Here is a 21,440-nt window from a genome sequence, read left to right on the forward strand (position 1 = left end):
GGGGAGGCAGTTCCAACCTCTGGAGCTGCCAGCCAATCCAATTGGCAGGCAGCTCCACCAGCCCCAGTAGCGCCAAGGGTGTGTTAGTGGCCACTACTGGGATTGCAAGTAGAGGAGTAAGTCTGGAGCAAAAACAAAAATAGCTGGAAAAACTCAGCAGATTGACAGCATCTGCAGAGAGAAATACAGTCAATGTTTCGTGTCCATATGATTCTTCATCAGAACTAAGGCAAAATAGAAATGTAATGAAATATAAGCTGGTAGAGGCAGGTGGGACAGGTAGAGCTGGATAGAGGGCCAGTGATAGGTGGAGGCAAAGAAGAGATTTCCAAAGATGTCATTGACAAAAGGACAAAGAGGTGTTGATGGTGGTGATATTAGCTAAGGAATGTGCTAATAGGTAACATTAAGGGTAGAAAGCAGGCCGAGCAAGTGACAGATAACCCTAGTGGGGGTGGGGCAGGGGGAAGGGGTCAAAATAGGCTAAAAGGTGGAGATAAAACAATGAATGAAAATGAATTTAAAAATAATAAAAATAGGTGGGAAAAGAAAAAATATATTAAAAAAAATATATATTAAAAATATATAAATTATTGGAAAAAGGGGATCGGAAAGTCGGTGGGGATGGAGGAGAGAGTTCATGATCTGAAGTTGTTGAACTTAATATTAAGTCCGGAAGGCTGTAAAGTGCCTAATCGGAAGATGAGGTGCTGTTCCTCCAGTTTGCGTTGAGCTTCACTGGAACATTGCAGCAGGCCAAGGATGGACATGTGGGTATGAGAGCAGGGTGGTGTGTTGAAATGGCAAGCAACAGGGAGGTCTGGGTCATGCTTGCGGACAGACCGAAGGTGTTCCGCAAAGTGGTCACCCAGTCAGCGTTTGGTCTCTCCAATGTAGAGGAAACCATGAACAGGGAGGGTTTGGATGGTCAGGGCGGGGGTGGGGGTGGTGTTGGGGGGTTGGGTTTAGATTGGGGAGGTGAGTTAGGAAGAAGGGGAGTGTTGATCTTTGGGGGGGGCTGCAGTCCAATCTGCAAGCCCCCAAAGACCGAAATTCCCCTTCCTTCCCTCCCTTTGAAGAAGGTAGGTAAAAAAATAAGACTGCCCACTCCTGCCCGGCTGCCCACATCAAACGTTTTATGGTGTGGGCAATGTATTATCAGGGCCAATTGGGCTTGTTAACAACCCTTATTGGTCCTTAATTACTTATTTAAATAGGGTAGACGGGCTGCCGATTTCGGTGGGATGGGGGGGGTGGGCACATAAAATATAGTGGGTGCCCACCCCATCACCTTCCTATCCACCCCCAGGTTCACCCCCATAATACAGTGGTGGGGATGGGTTGCCTATTTCTGGGGCACATAAAATGCAGCCAATGGAGTGGGATTATGAACCCATAACGTGACTCAGAGGCAAAAGGTGCCACCAGCTGAGCCATGGCTGATACAATGAGTTATGGCTGTCAAGGAAAGAGCCTGAATGCCACTTGCTGCTATTGACTTCTCTTTACATTGCAGTAATAATAAGCAACTTCTAGCTTTTCTCTAAGGAAGTAGAAGACAATTTAGATGCAATGGCCACTGAGCTGCTGGCAGGCCTTGAAGCAATATACACCTGGATAGGTACCTCAAGTGGTGTAACCTGCAGGGCTACGGATCAAATGTTGGAAAGTGGAATTAGGCCGGGTGGCTCGTTTTCCGGATGACGTAGACACGCTGGGCCAAGTGCTCTCTTTCTGTGCCGTAAACTCTCTATGATCCTATGATTCTATACAATAAACCTAAATAAAAGCTATTCCACTGCATACTGATGCATATATTTCAGTGAGCTTTGATCACTTAATATCAGATTAGTGTGGAGGGAAACATCCACAAAGGCATCATCCTTAAATATGGGAATACTTCAGATATATAATTAGGTGTTTAATTGGTGGATAGCAATGAGTGAAATTATTGATAAGTTAACATAGGAGAGTTGCACAGGTCTAAGAAAAAAGTTGAATTAAAACTGAAGCTATTGATGCGGTGGGGAAGGCAATCATCCTTATATGGAGTTGAATTGGCATATACGTGTGGATTATTTTATAGAAGGGGTGAGAAAAATATATAGTGCCAGTTGGAAGAGTTGCAATACTAGGAATTGGTTAAGGCTCTCTGCATGAATACTGAGCGCAAAATTGGAAAGTATTTGATTTATCAGAACAAATGTATAAGCTTTGTCATAAGGACTGCTGTTCAGTGTGTGTTTAATTATTGAATACTTAATAAAGTTGTGCCAACTAGCACTCAAACCTATTGATTTGAAGAGTCAATTTTAAGTACAAACATACATTTGCCTCTCCTACACTAGTCAGCCAAAAGACTCTAATACCTTGGCCCTGAGAAGCCTGGAGTTGTTCTCCAGCTTCCACCTTGATTTCCTGGTGCAAGGCTCAGACATACAAATGGCCCAGAATGAGAAAATTTCTCTTCTCATTTCCGATCAGATGGGCAGAATATCTCAGGTATGTTGCATCTTTTGAGGGTCCATAGATGAAAATTAGGGGCAGAATTATTCCCCCGTTGGGGGGGATATTGAAGAGCAGGCACGTGGAGGCGCAGCTCTGATCGGCGCCCCCGATCGGGAGCGAGGTGCCATTTTACATAGGTGGGCTAATTAAGGCCTGCCCAGTGTGACCTCTGCACAGAAGCGCTATGCGGAATCCCTAAACCCGAGAGTGCACTCTTTCACGCATGCGCATAAAAGAGCGCACTCATTTCCCTGAGGCAAAGTGATGCCTCAGGGAGATCGGCTGCATGTTGAAAAATATTTAAAATATTTTTTAAAAATTCTCTGACATGTCCCCTCATGTGACACTGTCACGTGAGTTGGGACATGTCCATAACTTTTAAAACCACTTTAATTAAATTTTTTAAAACCTACGTGAAACCTTATCCTGCCTGTAAATGAGGTTTCATGCTTTATCTAATGCCTGCCAGGGCTCCTGGCCTGCCCGCCAATCTTAAGGTTGGATGGGCATGTCCACCGATTAGTTTAATTGCTCTGTCAATGGCCTCAATTGAGGCCATTGACAGGTCGGCGGGCGCACAATTGATTTTGCTGAGCTCCCGCCCACCTGAAAATATCAATGGGGCAGGGTGATGTCAGGAGTTCCGCCAGATGTCACTGTGCATCATTTTACGCGACGGCCAGTGACCCCCGCCCCCTGCTCACCGACGGGAAAATCCTTGCCTGGGTTTACTTTGATCTTTTGCTTTAATGAAACAAAAAAATCCTAATTTTCTCAACAAAACTCAATAGTAGCACTTGTTGCCAAGTGCCAGTCTCATAATTAGAAAGCTATTGATTTAGGCCCCACTCCAGATTCACATAATCAAAGTTTCACCTCTGTGGATCACTGAGGGAGCATCATATCAAAGGCGTTCGGAGAAATTTAGTCCCTGCAACAGTGGTTCCTGCCGCCCAGTTGGAGAACCAGTGGGAGGCCTGCATCGCTTCTCTCTGGGAGGCCCGACACAATTTAAATACAATCAGGCAATTAACTGGGTAGTGTTGTGCTTCCAATGGTTAAGAACTAGAGATAGTTCAAATAAGTTAGATTTGTAGTTGTGATTGTTAGGAATGAGTTTTAACTTTAAGTTTAAGTTTAATTTGTGTTTCTGTATTTGTGTGTTAAGGAAGGGGGAAATGTGAGCTTTAGTTTCACTTTAACAGATGCCTGCATCATAATAAGGTTTTATGACCCTTGAAGGGGAATTAAAGCAAACACAACATAGAAAAAACTGGGCTGTTACCTAGCAACATGAGGCCCACAGAGAGGCACAGAGAAATCGAAAGCAGTTTGAGTTCAGTTGGTGATTATGCGCTAAGGTGGAGGAAGCAGTTTAGTCTCTCTCTAGCTGACGTACTAGCAGACTATCTTGGCTGATTTGCTCTAAATTTAAAGTAACAATGAATGCCAAATGAGTTCTGGATCTCAAGGAAGATACCAAGTTGTCAGCAGTTAACTGGGAGAGGGAACTGCAAGGAACAAGTCCTAAAGGAAAAAGAGAAAGGCCCCAAGGAGCCCTTTAAGTTAAATCAAAGGACATTGACAGAAATTTGGAACAATAATCTGTTCAGTGGAAGTGAAAGTAAGGAGCAGAGAGGAAGGCTCCAACCTTAAAGGGAGAAAGCTGCAGGATGCAGACTTAAAGCAAAATTGCAAGAAGGCAGAAGATCCAAGGAGACAGCCAAAGGTTGGTGACTCCTTACTATGGGCACATGAAGCAGCTGTGTTCTATCAGCAGGACTGAATATCTCATGGAGAACGTGTGGAAGGCAAAGCTTGAATACATGTGGCGATCCAGGGGAGAGGAACATTGGAAGGAGAGATCAAAACCCTGGAGGTGGACCCTTGTGGAAGATGTCCGAGAGAAAGTGTCATTTGAGAGAAGATTCCAAAGCAGTGGAGATTGGAAACCTTGTGTGAAAGACTGAGGTCAGTGAGACTAGTTGGCTAATGATATGACAAGTTTCTGGGGGAGTTGATGAGAGACCATAGCATCTGTTTGAGGTGCCATATGTCATTTGCTTTCAGAGTGTGATGTGCCTGACCACAGATCACCTATTGGTTTACATGCACTGTGTACTTACTGTGAACATTAGAGTATGAGATAGGTTTCGTAACTTGTGTTATCCTTATGATTCCGTACACATCTGTAAAGGTATAGTTGTGGGTGAAGGAGTATTGTAATGTAGTTAATCTTTTCTTGTTTAATAAATGTTTTATTCAATTATTAAAAGTTCATCAGCTGATTCCTGTGACTCTGTTCAGTGGCCACTCTTCATGTTTCCAAACAAAAACTAAAAGTTAGGCTCTATCAAGCCAGGTTCCACCCAGGGATCCAACTTGTCCAGTAGTATCATCAGCTGAGATCATAACACAATGCTATCAAGGACCCAGTTGGGTGCAAGTTCTCCCCCTAAGAGCTGCTGACCAAAGGCAGGCAGCTCTCCAGTTCCAGCAAAGCCTCAGGGAACAGTGCTCCAAGGCCTTTACTCGGGATCATTGCTGGATTCCTGGAGACAGATGAATGGGGCAGGATGGGGTTACGGTGAGGGAGTTACTGATGAGTTGGCATGGGGTGGGGTGGGGTGGGGTGGGGTGGCGGGGGGGTGGTTTCAGATGCAAGGGAAGGGGAATGACTTTCAATGACACCTTTTTTCCAAATGCCAGGTCCCTTGATTAGGCACTTTATGCTTGTCAACAAGTGACACCCCACTATGGGACAAACTTGAGAGGTTTGCTGGATGGATGTGCTCCACAAGAAACCCCTGCAAGTCCAGTTTAATCCCTGAGCTACCATTAATTCCTGGTGGGCTCAGGGATAGTTGGCTTTAAGTGACTCATTGATGAGCCTGATTATATCTTGCCGCCAGCAGGTGGGCCCTGCCTCCCTCTAAATCAGTGCCAATTTTTCCGACGTTGAGAATCAGATGGAGGTACACTTGCCCAATTCCACCACCCTCACCATCATACCCGCCATGACAGAATCCACTAAATTCAGCCCATTATCTCTGAGATGAGACATTAAACTGAGGTCCCATCAGCCCTCGCAATTGACATAAAAGATATGAAGCCCAGCAAAGAGTTTTTCTAATGTCCCTAGTAATTTTTAACCTTTCAACTAAAACACGAAAAATTGATTAACTGGTTGATCATCTTGATACTGTGGGTGTGACCTAGCTGTGGACTAATTCACTGCGACATTTCCTTGTATTAGCAATAGCAACTACTTCAAAACTACTCCATTGGCTGTGAAGTGCTTTCCTGAAGTCATGTAAAATGTTATATGAATGCAAGTTCTTTCTTTTACTTCCAGTAAATGTATTATTGTCCTTTTGAGAATTAAATTACCAAAGTCATAAAAGCCAATAAATAAAATTCAGAGAAGCTGACAGAGAGCTATAAAACTGGTACAGAACCAAAAAGATAGTGGACAACTGAAAAACCCCCTTGAATAAGTGCTTATATCCAAAATAATGGTCCCAAGGCATCTGAATAAATATAATATATTTAATTACATTAGATTTAATAATGTTATTAGCTTTGTGGAATCACATTCTGCTATTCAGCCTGTTACTCTGTGAGAACTGAAATCCAATTGCCTCATGCACAACTTGCAAAAATAAACTATTACAATAACAGTGAAATGGAACATGAATTTGTATAGTTGCAATTCATGTCGTATCATATGTGCTCTCTCCAAAGGCAGGCCCTTGGCTCATTGTCTTGGCAGTTTTTGTCAATGGTGGTTTGCATTGCCTTTCACTCTCAGGGACAGGGCGAAGGGCAAGGAGGCAGGTCCCAAGACTACCTCAGCTAGAACAGGAATCAAACCTGCACTTTTTGCATTATTCTGAATGACATAATACCCATGTAACCACCTGAGCTAACTGGTTCCCCATAATTTTTTTGTTATTCGTTCATGGGATGGGGGCATCATTGGCTAGGCCAGCAGGTATTGACTATGCTTAATTGCCCTTGAGAACTGAGTGGCTTGTTAAGCCATTTAAGAGTCAACCACATTGCTGTGGGTCTGGAGTCATATGTAGGCCAGACCAGGTAAGGATGGTGGATTTCCTTCCCTAAAGGAAGGAAAGGGTATCAGTGAACCAGGTGGGTTTTTACGACAATTGTTTCATGGTCATCATTAGACTTTTAATTCCAGATTTTTTTTACTGAATTAAAATTTCACCATCTGCCGTGGTGGGACTCCAACCTGGATTTTACCTTGAACAAGTATTTGTTATCTGTGTTCACAGTAGAATACACAGAAAACACTCACAAATAGTAGGAAATCAAGAGGCAAAAGAGAGGGTGAGACTTAAAACAATCATGATGACTAGAGAAAGAGTGCTCGGAAAACGAATGGGACAAAGGCTGACAAGTCCCCTGGAGCTGATTGCCTGCATCCTAGGGTCTTAAAGGAAGGGGTTGCAGATATAATGGATGCATTATTTGTACCCTTCCAACATTCCTTAGATTCTGGGAAGCTCCCAGTGGATTGAAGAGCTACAAATGAAACATCACTATTCAAGAAATAAAGGGAACAGAAAGCGGGAAACTTTAGGACAGTTAGTCTAACATCAGTCATTGGGAAAATGTTAAAATCTATTATTAAGGAGGGAGTCGGACATTTATAAAATCACAATACAATCAGGCAGAATCAATTCATTTTGTGAAAGGGAAATTGGGTTTGACACATTTATTAGAGTTCGTTGAGGATGTAACAGGCAGCGGGATAAAGGGGGACAAGCCAATGTAGAGTATTTGGATTTTCAAAAGACATTTGATCAGGTACCATATAAAATCAGATCAGCTATGATCTTATTGAATGGTAGAGCAAGCTTGAGGGGCCAAGTGGCCTACTCCTGCTCATAATTCGTATGTTCATATGTTCATAAAAGGTTACTGCACAAGATGTTGCTCACGGTATTGGGGCGATATATTAGCATGGATAGAGGATTGGCTAACTAGTAGGAAACAGGAAGTTGGGATAAATGGATCATTTTCAGGTTGGCCAGACATAACCAGTGGAATGTTACAGGGATCAGGGGTGGGGCCTTGACTATTTATGATCTATATTAATGCCTTTGATAAAGGGACAGACTGTATAGCAGCCAAATTTGCAGATGATACAAAGATAGATAGGAAAGCAAGTTGCAAGGAGAATATAAAGAATCTGCAAAAGCATATAGATAATTTCACAAAGAATCAGCAGATGGGGTATAATGTGGGTAAATGTGAGGTTGTCCACTTTGGCATGAATAGAAAAGCAACATATTATTTAAATAGAGACAAACTGCAAAATGCTGCAGAACAGAGGGATATGGGTGCCTTGGTACATGAATCACAAAAGATTAGTTTGCAGGTGCATCAAATAATTAGGAATGCAAATGGAATATCGTCCTATTGAAAGTGGGATGGAATATGAAAGTAGGGAAGTCTTTCTACAGCTGTACTGGGCATTGGTGAGACCCACACATGGAGTACTCTGTACAGTTGTGGTCTCCTTACTTAAGGAAAGATATACTTATGGAACTAGTTCAGAAAAGGTTTGTGAGACTGATTCCTGAGATAAATGTGTTGTCTTATGAGGAAAGGTTGAGGAGGTTGGGCCTGTCCTCCTTGGAGTTTAGAAGGAGAGTTGATCTTAATGATTTTGTCGGGGATGACAGGGTAGATTCTAGGAGAATGTTTCCTCTCATGGAGCAATATAGAACTTGAGCCACAGTTTAAAGTTAAGGCCTCTCTTCATTAAGACAGAGATGAGGGTCATTAGTCTTTGGAATTCTCTTCAATAGAGAGCAATGGAGGCTGAGTCAGTGAATATATTCATGGCTGAATAAGACAGATTTTTGAGCAACAAGAGAGTCATGGGGGACAGGCAAGAAAGTTAAGGCCACAATCAAATCAGCTATGATCTTATCGAATGCTGGAGTAGGCTCGATGTGCTGAATAACCTACTTCTGCTCCTATATCTTATGTTCTGATATTTAAATAATATTTTATTTTTCTATTCATGCCAAGGTGGACAACCTCACATTTACCCGCATTATACCTCATCTGCTGATTCTTTGTGCATTTATCTATGTGCTTTTGATCTTATGATCTTATGGAAACATAACTTGCATTTCTAGTGCTCTCCTCAAGTGCGGGATGGTGGCTAATTTCATTGTGACTTAAGCAGGAAAAAATACAATGGGCAGAATTTTACAGCCCCGTTTCGGCGGGGACAGGGCCATAAAATGTGGTGAACCATTATAAATCCCACTGACTTCAGCGGGAACGTAAAATCCCGCTGTCGTAAAATTCTGCCTTATGTTACAGCACCAAGTAAACTTCAATTTTTTTCAATTCCCCATCCCCCAGAATTCAGGCTGGCTTATACTCTTCCTCTTCAATCAATGCTGACAGTCTCCTTTCTCCCTCACAACAAAACACCACTGAGACACAGTTATCCTGTCGGAGGCTTCTGTCCCTTTCCTTCCCCCTTTGTGTCATCAATTTCCTGCGGCCTTTACTGTCATCCAGTTACCCCTACCCTTAACTGTCATTTATTTCCTCTGCTCCTCCCTCTCCTTCACTGTCATCCATACCCCCTCTCTCTTTCCATCCTGACTCGAACTGACCCTAATAAGTGGTCCAGAGCTCTGCGTCACTTAAATGTCTTTTTGCTACTTGAGTGGTTAAAACAGTTACTGCATCCAAAGCTGAAGTTTAGTAATAGTTCCCTTACTGACTTAGAAATACATAATGCATACACAGTACTTTGTGAACCTGTTCTAAAATTAAAGTGGAATATAAATAATATAAGAAATTGCAATTCACAAAAATGACTACAAATGTCATGACAAAAATTACAATATCTGCATACATGCCTGGTTCAAGAAGGCAGCTCACCACCACCTTCTCAAGGGCAATTGGGATGGGCAATAAATACTGGCCTAGCCAGTGACGCCCACATCCCATGAATGAATAGAAAAAAGACCATTTCCAATTAAACACTATTTTCACTTCAACATTATAAATAGGAAACTATGCTGTTCTCAACAAATTATGCACTGTTCTTCACTGAACAGTACAAATAACGTAGTTCTAAAAATGTCAAGATGCAGGAGATTGTCTGCTAGAGATGATCAGAGCCATGATGATAGCCAGTGGATCAACTTCTCCAGACATTCTCCTGATTTATTTGCACCATGTGTTGCAAAGTATTATTCAATCATGTAATATCAGTCTGGATGGCAATCATAGATTTCTAATGACTACACTCGAAAGTTTAGGGTATCTGCTGGCTACAACCTCAGGAAGTCTGTTGGTAATGAGCCAAGGATTCAAGATCATCCTATCTAAACATGGCAAGTCTATATGCACTTTCTACCGTCTCCCAGCCACTCAATTTCCTGGTAATGGCTAACATAGGGGATGGGAGACCTTAAAGTAATATCAAAAAAACGCTAATAAATTTCTCCCTTAGTTCTCAAAAGAAATCAAGCATGTTGCAGAAGATTACAGTACCCTGTATGAGTAATCCCAACCAGCTAGCACCTACTTTCTATAATTAGAGATGTTCTCCGTCCTCAGGAACTCATCCAGCTTCCCCCTGAGGGACAGCAGTGAATCTATATTTCATGCTGTAATAATCTCTGACTACAGTGGCTGAAATGCCTATTTTTCTTGTTCAGTTTGCTTCATTATTAGGTACCTGAGCTTGTGTGCATTTTCCCCTCTGTTTGTCCCTCCTGCTGATTCTAACACAAACTGGTTACAAAATCCAGGTCATCATGTGTGGGTTTCTTGCTACAGGACATGATGCAGTTAGTTGGTGGAATATGCTAGTTCTCAGCTTAATGGACCACAACACTCTGGTCTCACCTGTAAGGATAAATACTGAATCCAGGGAATGTAATTTACCATGACCACCAATAATCAATAATTTTTTTTTTAGCTGGCAGTAATCAGTCTGGTCTGGTTTCTCATTTCTCTTACCATTGGTGGTAAACTGAGGCTCAGAAAATCACTGAGCTGGTTGATAAAGAGGTAGATACTACTCTCAAGATTAGATTGTATAAATACATTCCAGTTGTTTCCAGCCTATGTATGTGGTGGTCAGGAAAATAACTGATTCGGCAGTGGATAAATTCACCCTATCATCAAGCACATGTAAGTCACTCTGCATGTTTGTGGTATTTCAGTGATAAGGTGTGTTCTGTCCAAGAAAGATTAATTCTAAACTCCAGCCCCCACCAGCCAAAGATGGTGCAAAAGAATTTGATGAAAGCATTCCCCAAATGGGCTATCTCCCCTGTCCAAACAGTAGATGGAAAACCTGACTGTCGATGCAAAATCAGATAGTTGGCAACTATGCAAAGCTGCTTCTCATTAATCTCTTGCATACAGCAATAATATGGGTCCATGAAATTAAATGTTATATAAGGGCTGATTCCATGATTAGGTGCCCGTCCTGATGAAATGAATGCATTCAGGGAATGTTAGTCTTAATTCCCAAAAGAAATTATTTTGCTGAGTACACATTTTGAGCACAGGTTATTTATGCGTGTTTTATGCAAAGTCTTCATTAAGGAAATAAAATGATATTAAAATTGATGCAAAGCATCAGCTGCTGGCATTTCTTTTTGTATTAGGAATATGCTGAAATCATCAAGCTCTTATTTAAAATAATGCTGGAGTAAAGACTATTTTGCTGAGATCACTATTAGGGGTGAGTGCCATTTAACTTCCGAAGTTAGTTTTCCTGTAGTATTCAGTTTTATGGTTTTTTTTCATTTTAAGTTACTGGTTTGGTTTCAAGTCTACTTATAACATTCTTCAGCAAATATAGGATACAGCAAAAGTTGTGGGCCCAGACAATATCACAGCTATAATACTGAAGACTTGTGCTCCATAGCTAGCTATGGCTCTAGGCAAGCTGTTCCAGTACAGCTACAGCACTGGCATCAATCTGACAATATGGAAAATTGCCCAGACATGCCCTGAGTACAAAAAGCAGTACAACTGCATTGTGGTCAATTACTGCACCATCAGACTTCTCTCAATAATCAACCAAATAATGGAATGTGTCATCAATAGTGCTATCAAGCAGCAGTTTCTTACCAATAAAATAGTTATGATTGGAACTTTAATAGGCTTAATTGCCCTCTTAATTTTCACTTAACAGAACAAGCCACATAAATAATGTGGCTACAACAGCAAGCCAGAATCTGGGAGCAGAATTATTAGACTGACGTGCGGGTGCGAACCTGTCCTGCTTGAGCATAAAATAGCGTGCGATGACATTGGGCAAGTGTCCTGACGTCATCCCCCGCTTGTGCGATATTTCTGTCGGCAGGCATGTGCAAAGTCAGAAGTGCGCCTACTGACAATTAAGAGGGCAATTAAGCATATTAAAGTTCCAATCGTCCCTGATTTTTCATGGTCCACTCAACCTTACAGTTGGCGGACGAATGAATCTGCCAGATGGACTTTGCATTTTTGATGAAACCTCATCCAAGGGCGGGATGAGGTTTCCGTTATTAAATAAGTAAAAAATAAACATATATGGACAGGATTTTCATCATATATATGTTCAAGTGACTGACTCTGATGCGTGGACATTTTTTTTCCAGATTTTAAAATCTATGTTTATTGGTTTTAAATTCTTCAGCTCCCTGAGGCAGCTCTCTGCCTTCAGGGAGCTTTCACTCAGCGCTCCCCCACGCCCACATTTACATTAGCGTCCGCCTTCCTCTAGCCCTCACCCCAGCAGCGCTGAGCATTTCAATGTACACTTCATGCTGGCTGGCCGCTAAATTGGCCAGCCAGCATGAAATCGCAGCCGGGGCCGATCACGGGTGGCGGTCTGTTCCCGGGCCCATCGATCACGCCCCCCTTGCCTTCCTAAAAATCTTGAACAATTTACCTTTTAATTCCCCAAAACCTTTTTGTAATTTACAAGCCACATGTCAGGAGTGTGATGGAATATTCCGCGCTTGCTGGATGAGTACAACTCCAACAACATTTAAGCAGCTCAACACTACCCAGGGCAAAGCGCTCCTCTCGATTGGCATCCCATCGATCACCTTAAACATTCACTCCCTCCACCGCTGGCATGTTGTGGCTGTTGTGGATGATCTGCAAGATGCACTGCAGTAACTCGCCAGGGTTCCTTCGACAACATCTTCCAAACTTGCAAACCCTACCACCTAGAAGAACAAGGGCAGCAGGCGCAAGTTCCCTTCTAAGTCACATACTATCCTGCCGATTGGAACTATATCGTCAATCCTTCAGTGTTGCTGAGACAAAACCCTGGAACTCCCTACCGAACAGTGCACTGTGAATGTATTTACATCACAAGGCCTTCAGTGGTTTAAAAATTAGACTCACTACTACCTTCTCAAAGCAATTAGGGATGGGCAATAAATGATGGCCATGGCTTAATAGAACAAATTACCTTTCCAGGCCGACCGACACAAATTAATCTGTCTGAGAAAATCTACCTTTGCCCCTTTCAAACCTATAAAATTATCTCATGGGCTGAATTTTACTTTGTGAAAGAGGGACTGCCGTAGTCCCACAGTAGCATAATAGCTGACCTGAAGCTGTTGGGTCATGAACCTGACATCACTATTCCGGTCCACAACAATGCAGTTGGCCAGCAGGCTCTGAAATCAGCAGTCCACCTGCCATTCTGAAATCAATAATTAAAGGGCACTTAAGCTAGTTAGCAGTCCATTTGATGACCATAATACTTTTCAAGGCATATGAAACACGCCTGGTAGGAAGTTTGATTTTTTTCAGGGTCTCATGAAATTGTGGATATAAAGGCTCGAGATCGGTCTATGGGCTGGATTTTTTTTTATCTGCTACTGGGTTTTCTGCATTTTCAGTGGATGGGCAAGTGAAATAGGTTGGGGGGCTAGCCCACCACCTTCCTACCCGAGCTCACTCCCATAATACGCTAGGTGGGTAGGTTCCAAAATCGGCAACCTGCCCACCATTTGTGAATATATAATTAAGGGTCCTTTAGGCTTATTGACAAGACAAAAACAAAAACAGAATTACTTGGAAAAACTCAGCAGGTCTGGCAGCATCGACGGAGAAGAAAAGAGTTGATGTTTCGAGTCCTCATGACCCTTCGACAGAACTTGAGTTCGAGTCCAAGAAAGAGTTGAAATATAAGCTGGTTTAAGGTGTGTGTGTGGGGGGTGGAGAGAGAGAGAGAGAGAGAAGTGGAATGGGGGTGTGGTTGTAGGGACAAACAAGCAGTGATAGAAGCAGATCATCAAAAGATGTCAACAACAGTAGTACAAAAGAACACATAGGTGTTAAAGTTAAAGTTGGTGATATTATCTAAACGAATGTGCTAATTAAGAATGGATGGTAGGGCACTCAAGGTATAGCTCTAGTGGGGGTGGGGAGAGCATAAAAGATTTAAAAAAAAAATTTTTTTTTTTAAATTTTTAAAAAAATAATGGAAATAAAATCTTTTATGCTCTCCCCACCCCCAATAGAGCTATACCTTGAGTGCCCTACCATCCATTCTTAATTATCACATTCGTTTAGATAATATCACCAACTTTAACTTTAACACCTATGTGTTCTTTTGTACTACTGTTGTTGACATCTTTTGATGATCTGCTTCTATCACTGCTTGTTTGTCCCTACAACCACACCCCCACTCCACTTTTCTCTCTCTCTCTCTCTCTCCGCCCCCCACACACACACCTTAAAACAGCTTATATTTCAACTCTTACTTGGACTCGAACTCAAGTTCTGTCGAAGGGTCATGAGGACTCGAAACATCAACTCTTTTCTTCTCCGCGATGCTGCCAGACCTGCTGAGTTTTTCCAGGTTATTCTGTTTTTGTTTTTGTTTTGGATTTCCAGCATCCGCAGTTTTTTTGTTTTTATTATTATTGACAAGACAATTGAGCTAAATAAAACACTGCCCAAGCCATAACACGGTTGGCATGGGCAGTTGGGTGGGACTGGGCAGGCCTTTTTAAAACACTTAGATGAGGAAACACAGGAAAGAAGGGGGGCACAACATTCTTGGTGTGCCCTGTGCCCATTGGAGAACCACCTCTAGCATACGTCACCCCCCTTTCCTTCCACACAGCCTGCCTGACAGAACATGGTGGCACCACCCCCCCTTCACCCCCCACAAGCCCCCCACCACCGACCTCCATCTCCCCCCTCCCTGGGCATTGGGATCCCTCTCCACCATAAAACCTTGGGATGTGCCCTCTTTCCTGCAGCCCCAGCAGCGCCAGATTTGAGCAGTGGTTGTGCTGGGATTAATGGAGCTGCTCAGATTGCCAATCAGATTGGTGAGCAGGTCTTGAGGGTGGGACTTCATTCTGAGGGAGGGGGTGGAAGTCCCACTCCCCACCAAGTTAGCACCCCCTCATGTTAGGGCTGCTGGGTGGCCTGGCGCATAGCAAGCTGGCTACTCTCGGGGGAGTAGCGGGATGGGGTGGGGGGGAGGCGGGGGGCTGGTGAGCAGTCTGCCTTCATGTAAAATGTAATGTAGCCCTATGCCTGACAGGTGATAATCATTTCTTTAAGAAATCTGCTGGCCGTGAACCTCATAATCAGGCCTCTCCCTCAGGGGACTGTCCAAAAAGCTGTCCAAAAATCCAATCATCTTTCTTCACTGCACCATTTGTGGTGTGAAATGATGTCGCCTGTGGATTTTGTATATTCTTTGGAGATACATCCCCCAATGAGTAGGAGAAGGAGAAGGAGAAGGCCAGCTGTGCAGGGGCAGGAGTGGCATGTTTTGGAGGAAGGTGTGCATGCTGCTGAGGAGTGACTGGCTGCAGATGGAGGCAGCAGCATGCACTCAGATGTAGGCAAAGTGCATACCATGCCAATCACATTTATATGTTATACGTTCAGATGACAGAGAGACAATGGGTGGAATCATCCCAGATTTGCACTAAGTGCAGTAGTGGGCAGGTAAAACGAGGTTTCACTCGTCAGCCGCAATGGCAGGTTTACATGCCATATCATCCCAAACCTGCTGCATTTGTTATGCAATCCCAGAAGCACACCGTTTCAATGGTGAGTGGGCTCTCATTCACTCGCCACACCATCACCTCGTCGCTTCATCAAGCCGGGCGCCATATTTAAAGTCCAGCCATGTGCATACATCTCAGTGCTTCTGGCCCATGGCTACTGCAGAGAAGTTGTCCACGAAAGGCAAAAAGACTGCAGCCCCCAGGTTTAGTGATGCATCATTGGAATGCCTTTTGGGCACCCTGGAAGCCTGCCATGATGTCCTCTGTACCCGCTCTGGCCACAGGGTAGGCAGCGGCGTGACCAACCAGGCTTGGAAGGTGGTGGCAGCGGTGCCAATGCTGCACAGGAGAGGTTGGCCATCCAATGCAGATAGAGGATGAATGATCTCACCCATGCAGCCAGGGTATGGCAACCATCTCATCACTCTAAACTCACACACTTAAGCCCATCACACATTCACTGGCATCTCACTCACTGCCAGCTTAAGGGACATCACCACCCATTCTCACACACATACCCTCACATGTCTATCTGGCTTATCTCCTCTGGAGACTGCCTCCTCAGCCCTCACCATCTTGAGGCAACTTGCACAGATCAACATGTGCCCTCACACACACCCTGGGTTACCCTCCTTCCCCAGTACAGCCCTCATCCTGGAGCCTCTTCCCTTGCCTGAGGCCATTTCTCCCCCTTCACCAAGCAAGCCCTAGCCCTGCAATCATTGAAAAGCATCCATATATGGCTGACCTGGTAGGTTGAGACCTGCTGTGAGCCCCCCTAAAAATGATGTGGTGCTATCTGTGAAGCCTGGCGCTGATGACTGTGAGTGTTGATCGAAGCAAGGTGGGCAAACAAACCTTGAAGTCCTGAGCGAAGTGCAGCCTGCCAGGTGCACGTCGCTTATGTGCTGTTCTTAAACACGTCGGTGTGTTTTCCCACTGACATGGGCGGCCGATCCAGTGGGTTGAGGGGTAGGGGGGACGATTCCTGCGGGCAGGCCTAATAATAATATGCTGATTTATTCAAATGAAGTTCCCGACGTCCAACGGTGGCGAACGCCACCCGCCATCAGCAGACTGAGTGGACGATCACAAACTGGTTTCACGCCATTGTGAAACCAATCATGCCATATTGCTCACTCACGCCACCAAACATGCCTGACACCGGCGGGCATGGAAAATTCTGGCCAATGTCTCTGCAGACTTCGTCTTTCACAAGAGACTCTCACATCCCTCTGTGACATTTGCGCCTGAGACCTCCAATTGTGTGGATGGCCACCCAATGCCTGCAACATCAAAAGTCACAGTGACGCTGAACTTCTTCACCTCTGGGTCTTTTCAGGCTGCCTGGAGACCTTAAACAGGATCAGCCAGCCTGTGACACATCACTGCACAAAGGTATTCACTGATGCCATGTTTAGGTGTAACCATTGCTATATCTCCCTCACTCCAGACAACAACACTCAATTGGAAAGAGCCAGAGGTTTTGCAACCATAGTTGCATGGGTGCAAGGGGTCATTGGTTGTACCAATTTGGTACAAACACACCAGCAGGGCAGCCAGGGATTTTTATAAACTACGAAGCCCCCCCCCCCCCCCCCCCCAACACACCTTAAACCAGCTTATATTTTACCCCTTTCTTGGACTCACTCAAGTTCTGTCGAAGGGTCATGAGGACTAGAAACGTCAACTCTTTTCTTCTTCGCCGATGCTGCCAGACCTGCTGAGTTTTTCCAGGTAATTCTGTTTTTGTTTTAGAGCTTCCCTCATAATAGTTTGTTGTGCTCTGTATAACTTTGCTATCCAGAGAGGAGAAGCCCTTTCAGAGGAGGAGTTGAGGGAAACAGCCCATTCCCCTGATGAGGAGTCAGAGGAAGAGGAGGCTGAGATGCAGGTAGATGACCAAGCAGGTCCCAGAAAGGTTCTTGATGGCTGTGATACATGGGAAGTTCTGATCAGACAATCCCAATAGATAAGTCTCTCCAACTCCATCAGCTTCAGGCAACCAGTGGCACCTTCTCTACACAGCTCCACAACATGAACACCAGTGCCATGTATGGGCAATGTTACTCAGCCAAACAATGTCAGTCAGGATGCACGTAATCACAGAATCCTTTAATAGTATCAATTGAATCCTTATTCATACATCTCAGTTAATGAACACGTGCAGCTGGATAATATGTGGAAAACCGCATTCATTTATATGCACAGAAAGCCATTAACATGTGCAAATTTCACAAAACAAAATGCACCGATATTCACCCAAGTGTGACAAATGCAGGGTTTCCTGAATCTTTGTCGAGTGCTGAGGTGTGATGCTCCCTTTCTGACATCTGTGGTGGCCATAGGCTGCTGACCCTTATGCCCCCATGCCTGCAATGACTTTGGCAGCCATCCTCTGGTCGCCTGAGGCCACGAGGGTCCCGGCATCATGGGAATCTCCTGCAAAGTGACAGGATGCCCATCTATTGACGTGGCACTCAAAGGTATCTGTGTCAAATGGCAGAGAGGCAGAGGAGAGTCTACCCCATCAGAAGAGCCCTGAGAGATGCCCCCAGGTGGCATCAGCCGCTGCTCGCTCGCTGCAGTGAGGTCCATTTGGCCCTCCCTGTATTCCTGGAAGGGACCAGGAACTGAATATGACTCTGGGCTCCTCATCCTCCTCTCACCCTGTCTCTTGGCCCCAGAGCTCAGAGATAAGGCAATGGACTGCAGGTCAGAATACATACCCACTATCTCATCAGTGATCTGCTGGGTTTGCCCACCTATTACAGTCGCAAGTCTGTCAATGGAAGAAACCATCCGTTCTGTTGAGTGTGTGATTATGGTGCTCATGGCCTGGATGGACTCCTTCAAAGTCTGTTCCAGAACATGCCTCTGGTAGGCAAGGGAATCAAAGGTTATCAGGAGTAGATGGGAATGTGGAAATCGAAACACAAGAAGATCAACCATGATCAGTCTGTGGCACCTGCACATGCAAGTGTGATGTGCTCCCACCAGTTTGTGATTCCCTTAAAGCCCAGTCACACATACCCAGCTATCTTCACTGGTGCTGGGTGCAGAGCAAGAATGTAACTCTGCACCCTCTGAGGTACCCTATTCCTCCTCAGAGGATAATGTTCGCCCCTTTCCAAATTTTCCCACCCCACACATGGTGATGACCATTGCTGGCGGGACCAGAGAATCCCACCCTTGGTTTGCAAACAAAGCAATCCCATAATGAACCAAAAACACACCTTCCATGTGTGTCCATCTCAAAAATGAGGGATAAAAACAAAAAAACTGCGGGTGCTGGAAATCCAAATCAAAAACAGAATTACCTGGAAAAACTCAGCAGGTCTGGCAGCATCGGCGGAGAAGAAAAGAGTTGACGATTCGAGTCCTCATGACGCTTCGACAGAACTTCAGAAGTTTTTGTTTTTGTGTCAAAAATGAGGGAGTTTGGTGAGGAGGCAAAAGGTGCTCCTTGCTTTATCTACCTTTTCTCAGAAAGAAGAGTAGTGGCCTTAGCAAGTAGAACTGGTGAGTAAATTAGGGAAGTGTAATATTTTTAAACAAGTTGCTATACTTATTTAACTGAGAAGCACCAGGAACAAGGGAAATTTAGGGCCAATATAATAAAGTCATATAAATAATCCAAAGTAGAATAAAGTTAACATAAGGGAAACAGAGTTAAGACATGGCAGGGCAGCTCAGTCGAGTAGAATGTGTGTCCTGTAATATGTGCGAAATCATGGACGCTACCAGTGCCCTAGATGACCACATGTGCAGGAAGTGTCACCAGGTGCAGAAACTTGAGCTCCGGGTTTCAGAGCTGAAGTGGCGGCTAGAGTCACTGTGGCGCTTCCACGAGACTGAGAGCTACATGGATAGCATATTCAGGAAGGTGGTCACACCACAGCTAAAGGGCCTGTAGGCAGAGAGGGAATGGGTGACCACCAGGCAGTCCAAGAGAAGAAGGCAGGTAGGGCAGATGTTCCCTGGGGTCCTGCTCACAAACCGTTTTTCCGTTTTGGAAGCTATTGAGGGTGTTGGTTCCTCAGAGGAGTGCAGTCAGAGCCAAGTTTGTGGCACCACAAGCAGCTCGGCTGTACAGGAGGTGAGGAAGAAAAAAGGAAGAGCTATAGGGATAGGGGACAAATTGGTTAGGGGAACAGACAGGTGTTTCTGTGACTATAGAATGTGACTTCAGGATGGTATGTTGCCTCCTTGGTACCAGGGTCAAGGATGTCACAGAGAGGTTGCAGGACATACTTCTGGGGGAATGTGATCAGCCAGAGGTCATGGTCCACTTTGGTACCAATGACTTAGGTAGGAAGGGGGCTATAGTCCTGCAGTCAGAATTTAGGGAGCTGGGTAGAAAATTAGCAAGCAGGACCTCAAATGTAGTAATCTCCAGATTACTCCCATTGCCACGTGCCAATGAGTACAGAAATAGAAGGATAAGGCAGATGAATGCGAGGCTGGAATGTTGGTATGGAAGGGAGGGCTTTATATTCCTGAGACACTGGGACTGGCTCTGGGGACGATGGCACCTGTACACTCCAGACGGGTTGAACCTGAACAAAGCTGTGAATGAGTTCCTTGTGGGGCATTTTGCTAGTGCTGTTGGGGAGGACTTTAAACTAACTCAGCAGGGGTGTGGAGAAAATGTTAGAGAGGAATACCAGGGTGCACAAAATATTGGGAGGGACAGATAGCTCTAGTATAGAGAATTGTAAGTTAGGGGTGAGGGAGAAAGTAACAAAATCTAAATCAGGGTTACTATGCATGTATGCAAGTGCATGGAATATAGTAGATAAGATTGGGGAGTTACAGGAGCAGATTGCCATGTGGAAATATGATGTTGTGGTGATAATAGAGACCTGGTTCAAGGAAGGGCAGAATTGAATGTTAAATATTCCCAGGTACAAGGTGTTCAGAAGAGATAAAAAAGGAAGGAAAGGAGGAGGGGTGGTGGTATTGGTTAAGGAGGGCATTGCAATGCTGGAGAAAGAGGACGTCCCAGAGGGTTCAAGGACAGAATCACTTTGGCTAGAGCTAAAGAACAAAGAGGGTACAAATACATTGCTCGGTGTAGTCTATAGACCACCAAATAGTGAGAAGGACTTAGAAGAACAAATCTGCAGGGAAATTAAAGAGTGATGCAAGCATTATAGAGTGGTTATAATGGGTGACTTTAATTACCTGAATGTAGACTGGGACAGTGGTAGTGTAAGGGGAGGAGAGGGGCAAAAGTTCGTAGATTGTGTTCAGAACAATTTTCTACAGCCGTACATGTCCAACAAGAAAAGAAGCACTGTAGGACCTGGATTTTGGAAATGAGGTGGACCATGCAGATCAAGTGTCAGCGGGGGAACATTTAGGGACAGTGATCATAGTATTGACCATTTAGGGATGATGATAGGAAAGGACTGTCGGCAATCCAGAGTAAGAATAATTAACTGGACAAGAGCTGACTTCGATGGGGCAAGAATGGAGCTGGGCCAGATAGACTGGGATGAAAGATTGGCGGGAAAAATGGGCTACCTTGAAAAAATAATTGGTTTGGGTATAGTCAAGGCATATTCCTTGGAAAGGGAAATGTAGGGCAAACAAATTCAGAGCTCCCTGGATGAAAAAGGAAAATGGAGTTAGGGTAAAAAAGAAGTGCACTTATGACAGTTGTCAAATAGAAAGTACAATCGACAGCCTAGAGGAATACTGAAGGTTCAGATGGAAGGTGAAAGAGCATATCAGAGAAGTGAAGAGGAACTATGAGAGAACACTGGCAGCCAATTTAAAGGAGAATCCCATAATCCCATAGACATATAAATAGTAAAATGGTGGTGAAAGGAGTAGGGCTGATTAGGGACCTAAAAGGGAATTTAC

The sequence above is a fragment of the Carcharodon carcharias genome, chromosome 8, assembly GCF_017639515.1.
Source record: "Carcharodon carcharias isolate sCarCar2 chromosome 8, sCarCar2.pri, whole genome shotgun sequence".
NCBI lineage: Eukaryota > Metazoa > Chordata > Chondrichthyes > Lamniformes > Lamnidae > Carcharodon > Carcharodon carcharias.